Genomic DNA, 9,485 nt, shown 5'->3' on the forward strand with positions numbered 1-9,485 from the left:
GAAAGTAAAGTAAAAATTGTATGAATAGAAATACAGACAACCAAAATATAAGTTTTGATCTGCAATGACACGTGGGCTCCAATTGACCAAGAAGATGTAAGACTGTGAACTCTTACTTTCTATAATGCAGTTCCGAGCTTAGTTCTCGTCCTACTCGACTATCTACAAACTGTCCTGAGCCTGAAAAATGTATAGGAAGAAGGGGTGAGATTTTATAATCCCAGTGAGTAAACAGATACCATCTAAAGTATCTAAAGCCGAGTAAATGGAGACAATTAAAATAAGTCATCATACTGTAATTTCATTACCTTTCAGTTCATTTCAATGAAATAAAATCAATCCATATAAATCGAGCAATCAACTTGGCTTATGAATTTCTTAAAACTTTGGCTCGTGCCAAAACTCATACTCAGTGATACCTTGCGCAGGGCATCCAACCGAGTCCGCCAAGGCTGTTAAAATTTCATATACACTTAAAATATATTTTTAGTTTGAGAAAAATACAGCCGTTCCTTGGCGTTGGCTGAGTTCCCCTTCACGTGGTGGTTTAACGTGAAGTGAACCCTAAGCTTTACCCCAGGAGATACCCTACGCGCCTCTCCGTTCGAGGTAATAATATAATGGAGTTTACCGTGCCCCTCTAATAGGCTGGTCCACGGAACTCCCTCTGCAGTAAATAATTAATATATACTCCACCAATTTAATAAAATTCATTCTAGCATGACATGGCAATTTATCGCAATCTAGCCTCTCAAGGCTGAATACACAATACAAATAATTCTGACACCAAAATCAATTTAGCCATTCATGCTCATATATTGTCATAAGCCATTCAATTTAAAACCATAAATTTACAACACAAGCAGACAGTCTCCAATTACTCTATTTTTAAAACCAGTATTCGATTTTTCAGCAAATTTATAAAATCATTTTATAAAATCACAATTTCTCCTAAAACATAGCAATTTATCATTTAAACCCATTTTTCATAAAATCACACAGTTGTATAAAACTACTCTAGATAATTAAGACGATAATAAGTTTACTCACAGTATTAGGAGTAGAAATACTCCTATCTTCCGCCCTCGGGTGCAGTCTCTTACCCGAAACAATTGACTCACCACCTATCCATAATCCATGACACAAAATTCAGTAAATTGTGTCAATTTATCATAAATTATTTCAGGCTCTTATCCATGCGTATGCACTAGATAGGATTTGAAATGTCTAGACAATCGCTTAATTGCGGTGTCCGACCTAACTCGCCTATACACGGTGTAAATTCCTAAAATCCTCAATTCGACTCCAATTCCATCCATTTCAATTTCAATTATCCAATTATATCCACAATACCTCAATGACTGTGAATTTGGTCCAATTTATCAGTCCGAACTATAAATTACGCTTTTACCCCTAGTGGGTAAAAATTTCAATTTATTGTATCGAAAATTCCCATTTAATTTCCAACCTCATAATTCATCATTTTTCCACCCAATTCTCTTAAAATAAAGTCAACCTCATCCTCACATACCATTGGCTAGATTCGGCCTAGAGAAATTCATGGAGAAGATAAATATTTTTCTTGTTGTTTTGCTCAAAAACATGCTAAACTAACACTAAACACTAACATAGCTCAAAATCAAATTAATCTAATAACTTTCTCTCTCCTAACCCATTTTTCAGAATTCAAATCATCCTCAAATCACATGATTCAACCATGAAAAATGATGAAAAATGCATGGGAAAGGTAAAGCACAAGACAAATTTAAGAAATGTTACCTTTTTCACTTGATTTTTGAATTTTCACTTATTTTCCCTTTAAATTTCTTGGCTAGGGTTTTATTTTCTCCTTTCTCTCTCTTATTTCTTGCTTGGCCGAATGTTGAAGAAGAAGAATGGGTTATGGGCTGATTTTTTTATGCCTTTTTTTATTGTTTAATGAAATAATATTATTTTATTCATATTTTAAATATTTTATTAATTCATTTTTTTTTTTAGCCATCCATTTGTCCTAATTTTTCCACCATGCATTCCCTTTGACTTATCCAAGTCTTAAGTGAAATTTCCAGATTTTTCCAAAGTTTTGGTGGAGCAAATTCTTCAAAATTACACTTTTGCCCCCGAACATTTCAAAAATTACATTTTTGCCCCAAAAATTGAAAATTTGCCATAATGCATAATTTGCACTCCTCATACTCATTTCACACTCCAAATAATTAAATTTGATCAAAATCCTTTCAAAAATTAAATTTTCGATTCCGAATGGTAAAATTACCATTTTACCCTTTTACTCCAAATTATACCGAAATTAAAATTTTTCACTTCTAGACCTCAAATCTTACTCCAATAAGTCAAATGGGGCCAAAAATCTTTTCTAAAAATTTTCATTTTGTCCCCAGGTGGCAAATGACCATTTTACCCCTGGATAGCGAAAATTCCAATTTGACTCCAAATTGATCCTCGAACTCCGAATCACCATATTAACCCATTCTGGGACTTTAAAATTCTTAATTTCATTGTAAATTCTCTATTTGATCTAGTTCGAGGCTTAAATCAACTTTATTGTACCTCTAGGTACAATACCGATTTTTGTAAATTTTTCAAGACTCTCTTAGCATGTAAACATGCTATCCACCACATGTATGTCATCACAAATATTTCTGTAGAGTCGGGCTTGTCATCTTCTCCCCCACTTGGATCAATCATATGATCCTCCTTCTTGATTGACTTCGACATCCGGCTAAATATTAATATTTTAATATTATTTTATTCTAAAAATTTTATCTTGTCTCCTTGGTACCCAAAATACCTTATTATGCCTCACTTGACTTCCAAATCGCCTTTTATCTCACAAATTCTCCTCTGATAAAATTATTATTATTTTATTATTATTTTCTCACTTGCGAAACATTTTATCCTAAACTACTCCTTTCGTCTTTTATCACTTCTAAACATTTTAATTGACCTCAATATGCATTCGATCAATTTTATTTATCACCATATCAAAGTATGGGGTATTTCAATCTCCACCACTTAAATAGAATTCGTCCTCGAATTCCCATCGATGTTGCGTTATCAATCTCCTTCTATGATCCTACTCCTTGTTCCTTCTATGGGGACATTCAATTTATTTCCTTCGTTCACCTTCAGTTCAATTAAATGCTTTATTTACGGCAATTATCATCCTTTGGAATCGGATCAGTAATACTTTTCACAACCATGATCTCTTATATCTAGACACTAAGCATGCCTTTATCACCATTATTACATTTGAACCATAACTTCATCTCAATTATACCGATTTCGATCACATATCATACTTACTTATGTATACCTATTCATCGTTTTATTAATTTGCTCCATACCAATTTTCTCAACCTTGATTCATCCATCTTATACTGGTCCAAACCCTTCATTTAATGGAGTTCCATTAAAAACTTAAACAATTTAAGGTTTACTTTCAAAGTCATTCATAACTTTAATCGTTCATTACATGTCTGTTAACACTTTAGCTCACTAACCTCTCTGGACACTATTTCAAAATCTCTCAATTACCGAGAACCATTCTTCACTTCAGTTAGTAAAATTATCAATTTCATATATACATATATACATGCATTTTCAAATGTCAACCTCTCTCTTTATATATAGGAATCCATGTGTTCACATGCCTTGGACTACATTCCCCCATTATTCATCTGTATCCCAATCCTAGTTTCAATATAATAATTCTTATAGTGCATGTCAACCTTCTTATTATACTTGTGTATAACTTCATATCATTCATATCATTTCCAACCATATGTTTGAGTTTCCTTATACTATATATCATTCATCACAATGTCATCTCCATTGAATTATAATCTATTATACGTGTATGCTTTATAATCCTATTGATGCCTCAAAGATTTATCTCAACTTGATCATTGCATCTCATGCAATACCATAATTCCTAAGAGTTATCCTTTTGTCTTTAATCATCTTTCATGCCTCTATATTACCTTGTATCTTTCTTGCATTACGATATTGATTTGTCACTGAAGACTCGAACCCATTTGAATCATGTATGCCTTAAGCATTTTCGAATTCCAATTTCCATAATATATTGGGAAAGTTTCATTATCTGACTTCATTTTCAAGGTCAACTTCTATTATCTTTTGTTCCACTCCTTCATATGAACATAACATCATTCTTCCTTAACCAATTTATAAATTGTACTTGAAATTGTAAAATTTAAAACTAGATTCTCCTCAAGTATTTTTCAATATTAATACTAATATCACTCTCAGCTTACAGCGTCCTTTTTATAAACACATAACTTAGTGCTTGCTTTAACGAGATCCAGAGCAAAACTTCTCTTAAGTATTTCCTTGGGAATATCTATCTTAAACTTATGTCTCACAGCATGTGATTCCTTAACTTGTGATTAGCGTTAGGCTTCTCAGCAAGTTTTAAAAATTTTACGTTTCATACTTGTTGTGTATGATTAGAATCTCTTCTCAAAGATGTTTATGTATTCCTAAAACATTTACTCTTAAAGATATATAAATACATACTCATCCATTCAACTCCTAACTCATCTTCATAAGTTTCTAGGGTGCCACACAATTAGCCTCATGTTGTTACTAACTCTTGTCATTTTACTGTATCAAAACAGATATTACAAATTCTCATAATGATATTCTACATAAACGGATTTTCTATACCAGTCTCGTAATTCTTCCTTCACACTTTCATTACTTGGTATCTCATCTCAATATAGTCATCTCAAGAATCTTTTAATTTTTTTTTCTTTTAATTATATGCCTATATACAAGGCAATAAAGAAGTTTTTCAATTCATTTGGGTAAACATTCTCCAGAATATTTAAGACTCCCAGATAACAAAACACAATGACCAACAACCAAAATTCAATTTGTAAGCTCATTATCGTGTCACTCCCATCTTACTCATGCATCATAGGCGTGAGGTATTCGAAGCATTACAGCGTTGAACAGTCAATGTTGAAGCACTGTAGCTATTAGAAATTTTCTCATCAAAGCTATTTGTCTGCATTCAAAGTCACCACATCAATCATTCTCAACCAGTGGTTTCCCTTTTAGATATATATCATGAGGTTCATAAGTATAGGTACCTTCTATTTTCTTATCATACACATTAAGCCAGATTAATACTTCCATCTCATGTCATCTTTTGACTTTTATCAACATTCATAAAATTCCACCTCAAAACATCCTTTCCATACAGTGTAATAAATTCATGATAAATATACCACTCCACACATAAGTTGCTTACTATCTACAACTTTCCTCAAATTTATTATCATCCCTATCCAATTATCTTCTTAACTTTCGGTATAATTAACTACGAAAATAGCCCGGCTTCCTCCTCACTTTATTCTCACAATCCTTACTGAATCAAAATTTTATATTCCCCATATTCCATAATTTAACTTTATTGGGTTATATTTGTGCCCAACTATTATCTCATATTGTCATAACATCACTGAATAATCCCCTTCATGCTTAAATTACAATCATTAAAGTAATCACATTATACATTCCGAATGTCATTTATAACCTTATTGCTTCCTTCTATAACCTTCCTCAATAATTATATTACCAATTTAGCTCTATCATACTAAAGATTCCCATATACCTTCAGTTACTTAAATAGCCATTTTATAATACATTCTAGTCCTATACTTTAAAAGCCAAACTATTTTTACTTCTTTGTACAGATAATTATTATCTCTTTTACACAACATCTACTTAGAATTAAGGTAGTGTAAAATCCTACGAAAATATTACATGTCCTTGGGATCATCATCTTAATCTGATCTTATCGAAAGATTCTACTCCGAGTCCTCCTAAAGATCCTCTTCCGAGTTTTCCTCCTGAGATTTTTTTTTTCCTTTGCTCCTCAATCCAGGCTTGTTGTATTTTCCTATATTCTTCATCACTCACCGTTGCAGCATTTCTTCCACAACCGGGAGGAAAATGTCGTACACCTGACACTTTTCTAAAGGGTTTACTTGCCACTGTTACTTTCTCCTTATCCTTTTCTGGTTGTCCCCTTACATTTCTCCCACAACCTGGTGGAAAGTGTCGGACTACTGTCACGCTCTTCCTAGAACGAATATATCCCCTTGCAATTTCTTCCCTCGTCCATTCTCTAAGGTGCTCTCCAGGTTGTTCCTAAAGGAAATCTTGTTCAATTTTCCATGTATTGGAGCTACTCTCACTTTCAAAATTCTCGCTACTCTCGAAGCTCCCCTTATTATGAACCCATTCTGATAAGTTCTTAAGAATTCTATTATCAGGAATTCGGGATGGACCACCTTCCGAATCACCTGTATCAAGGTGCCATTTGCTTCTAGCTGTAGAATCTAAAGATCTCTCGCTATCACTATGAGAGGTATCGAGACTACCACCACTTCTAGACATGGTGTGTATGTCACCAATGCACCTCAAAACCTATATGCAATCAAATAATAATTGTTTAATTATTTATGCATCTCAAAAGTAGGTAGATTTCTATATGAAGATGCATACATTCTATTCAATCTAACCTAACTTAACTTATCTTAATTTAACTAGACTTGGGGCCACGCAATGTCAGTGTAGATTCCTTAAAACAACTTTAAAATCAAAAACTTTTAAATCCAAAGCTTTAAAATCAAAATATCTGATCTTTAAACCATGCTCTGATACCAATAAAATTGTCACGACCCGAAACTCCCCATCGGGCCCGTGACAACCGCCGCGAGGCCTCGACAGACATTCTTCACCCCGAATGTCGATTGAAACCTCGCAAGGCTTAGCATCAACTTTTGCATCTCCCCGGTGAGCAACAGTTATTAAATCTCGCATTTCAAAAAAATCATAAGTCATTTTAAATAAGAACAATAAAATATTATTTTTTGGCTCACAGGGGTATTTTCGTAATTTTTCGTCAAAAATCTCAAAACTTGCTAAAAATGTAGTAGGTAAGCAGAAAATATGTATTTAATGATTTAAAAACAATTAAGTATCTAAAACGTTCATTTGAAAGCAAATTGTTGACAACTAATACTATTCAAAAATAATAAATAAAATATTCTATTTTCTCATAAAATAAATTTTTATAGAAATATTCGTAAATAATTTTTCGCACATGAAAGTAAAGTAAAAATTGTATGAATAGAAATACAGACAACCAAAATATAAGTTTTGATCTGCAATGACACGTGGGCTCCAATTGACCAAGAAGATGTAAGACTGTGAACTCTTACTTTCTATAATGCAGTTCCGAGCTTAGTTCTCGTCCTACTCGACTATCTACAAACTGTCCTGAGCCTGAAAAATGTATAGGAAGAAGGGGTGAGATTTTATAATCCCAGTGAGTAAACAGATACCATCTAAAGTATCTAAAGCCGAGTAAATGGAGACAATTAAAATAAGTCATCATACTGTAATTTCATTACCTTTCAGTTCATTTCAATGAAATAAAATCAATCCATATAAATCGAGCAATCAACTTGGCTTATGAATTTCTTAAAACTTTGGCTCGTGCCAAAACTCATACTCAGTGATACCTTGCGCAGGGCATCCAACCGAGTCCGCCAAGGCTGTTAAAATTTCATATACACTTAAAATATATTTTTAGTTTGAGAAAAATACAGCCGTTCCTTGGCGTTGGCTGAGTTCCCCTTCACGTGGTGGTTTAACGTGAAGTGAACCCTAAGCTTTACCCCAGGAGATACCCTACGCGCCTCTCCGTTCGAGGTAATAATATAATGGAGTTTACCGTGCCCCTCTAATAGGCTGGTCCACGGAACTCCCTCTGCAGTAAATAATTAATATATACTCCACCAATTTAATAAAATTCATTCTAGCATGACATGGCAATTTATCGCAATCTAGCCTCTCAAGGCTGAATACACAATACAAATAATTCTGACACCAAAATCAATTTAGCCATTCATGCTCATATATTGTCATAAGCCATTCAATTTAAAACCATAAATTTACAACACAAGCAGACAGTCTCCAATTACTCTATTTTTAAAACCAGTATTCGATTTTTCAGCAAATTTATAAAATCATTTTATAAAATCACAATTTCTCCTAAAACATAGCAATTTACCATTTAAACCCATTTTTCATAAAATCACACAGTTGTATAAAACTACTCTAGATAATTAAGACGATAATAAGTTTACTCACAGTATTAGGAGTAGAAATACTCCTATCTTCCGCCCTCGGGTGCAGTCTCTTACCCGAAACAATTGACTCACCACCTATCCATAATCCATGACACAAAATTCAGTAAATTGTGTCAATTTATCATAAATTATTTCAGGCTCTTATCCATGCGTATGCACTAGATAGGATTTGAAATGTCTAGACAATCGCTTAATTGCGGTGTCCGACCTAACTCGCCTATACACGGTGTAAATTCCTAAAATCCTCAATTCGACTCCAATTCCATCCATTTCAATTTCAATTATCCAATTATATCCACAATACCTCAATGACTGTGAATTTGGTCCAATTTATCAGTCCGAACTATAAATTACGCTTTTACCCCTAGTGGGTAAAAATTTCAATTTATTGTATCGAAAATTCCCATTTAATTTCCAACCTCATAATTCATCATTTTTCCACCCAATTCTCTTAAAATAAAGTCAACCTCATCCTCACATACCATTGGCTAGATTCGGCCTAGAGAAATTCATGGAGAAGATAAATATTTTTCTTGTTGTTTTGCTCAAAAACATGCTAAACTAACACTAAACACTAACATAGCTCAAAATCAAATTAATCTAATAACTTTCTCTCTCCTAACCCATTTTTCAGAATTCAAATCATCCTCAAATCACATGATTCAACCATGAAAAATGATGAAAAATGCATGGGAAAGGTAAAGCACAAGACAAATTTAAGAAATGTTACCTTTTTTCACTTGATTTTTGAATTTCCACTTATTTTCCCTTTAAATTTCTTGGCTAGGGTTTTATTTTCTCCTTTCTCTCTCTTATTTCTTGCTTGGCCGAATGTTGAAGAAGAAGAATGGGTTATGGGCTGATTTTTTTATGCCTTTTTTTATTGTTTAATGAAATAATATTATTTTATTCATATTTTAAATATTTTATTAATTCATTTTTTTTTTTAGCCATCCATTTGTCCTAATTTTTCCACCATGCATTCCCTTTGACTTATCCAAGTCTTAAGTGAAATTTCCAGATTTTTCCAAAGTTTTGGTGGAGCAAATTCTTCAAAATTACACTTTTACCCCCGAACATTTCAAAAATTACATTTTTGCCCCAAAAATTGAAAATTTGCCATAATGCATAATTTGCACTCCTCATACTCATTTCACACTCCAAATAATTAAATTTGATCAAAATCCTTTCAAAAATTAAATTTTCGATTCCGAATGGTAAAATTACCATTTTACCCTTTTACTCCAAATTATACCGAAATTAAAATTTTTCACTTCT

General features: G+C 32.9%; 2 long non-coding RNA genes across 2 annotated transcripts; both read right to left on the minus strand.

Moving 5' to 3' along the window:
- On the minus strand, positions 1-1,867 carry LOC148762547 (uncharacterized). Its single transcript, XR_016026161.1, has 3 exons — positions 1,780-1,867; positions 1,051-1,124; positions 1-180 (listed from the first exon to the last, which is right to left on the minus strand). It is a non-coding gene; the product is annotated as an uncharacterized LOC148762547 (long non-coding RNA).
- A 5,291-nt stretch (positions 1,868-7,158) lies between these two features.
- On the minus strand, positions 7,159-9,065 carry LOC148762548 (uncharacterized). Its single transcript, XR_016026476.1, has 3 exons — positions 8,938-9,065; positions 8,209-8,282; positions 7,159-7,338 (listed from the first exon to the last, which is right to left on the minus strand). It is a non-coding gene; the product is annotated as an uncharacterized LOC148762548 (long non-coding RNA).
- Positions 9,066-9,485: the final 420 nt, after the last annotated feature.

The sequence above is a fragment of the Theobroma cacao genome, chromosome 5 (genome assembly GCF_053813885.1).
Source record: "Theobroma cacao isolate CCN51 chromosome 5, ASM5381388v1, whole genome shotgun sequence".
NCBI lineage: Eukaryota > Viridiplantae > Streptophyta > Magnoliopsida > Malvales > Malvaceae > Theobroma > Theobroma cacao.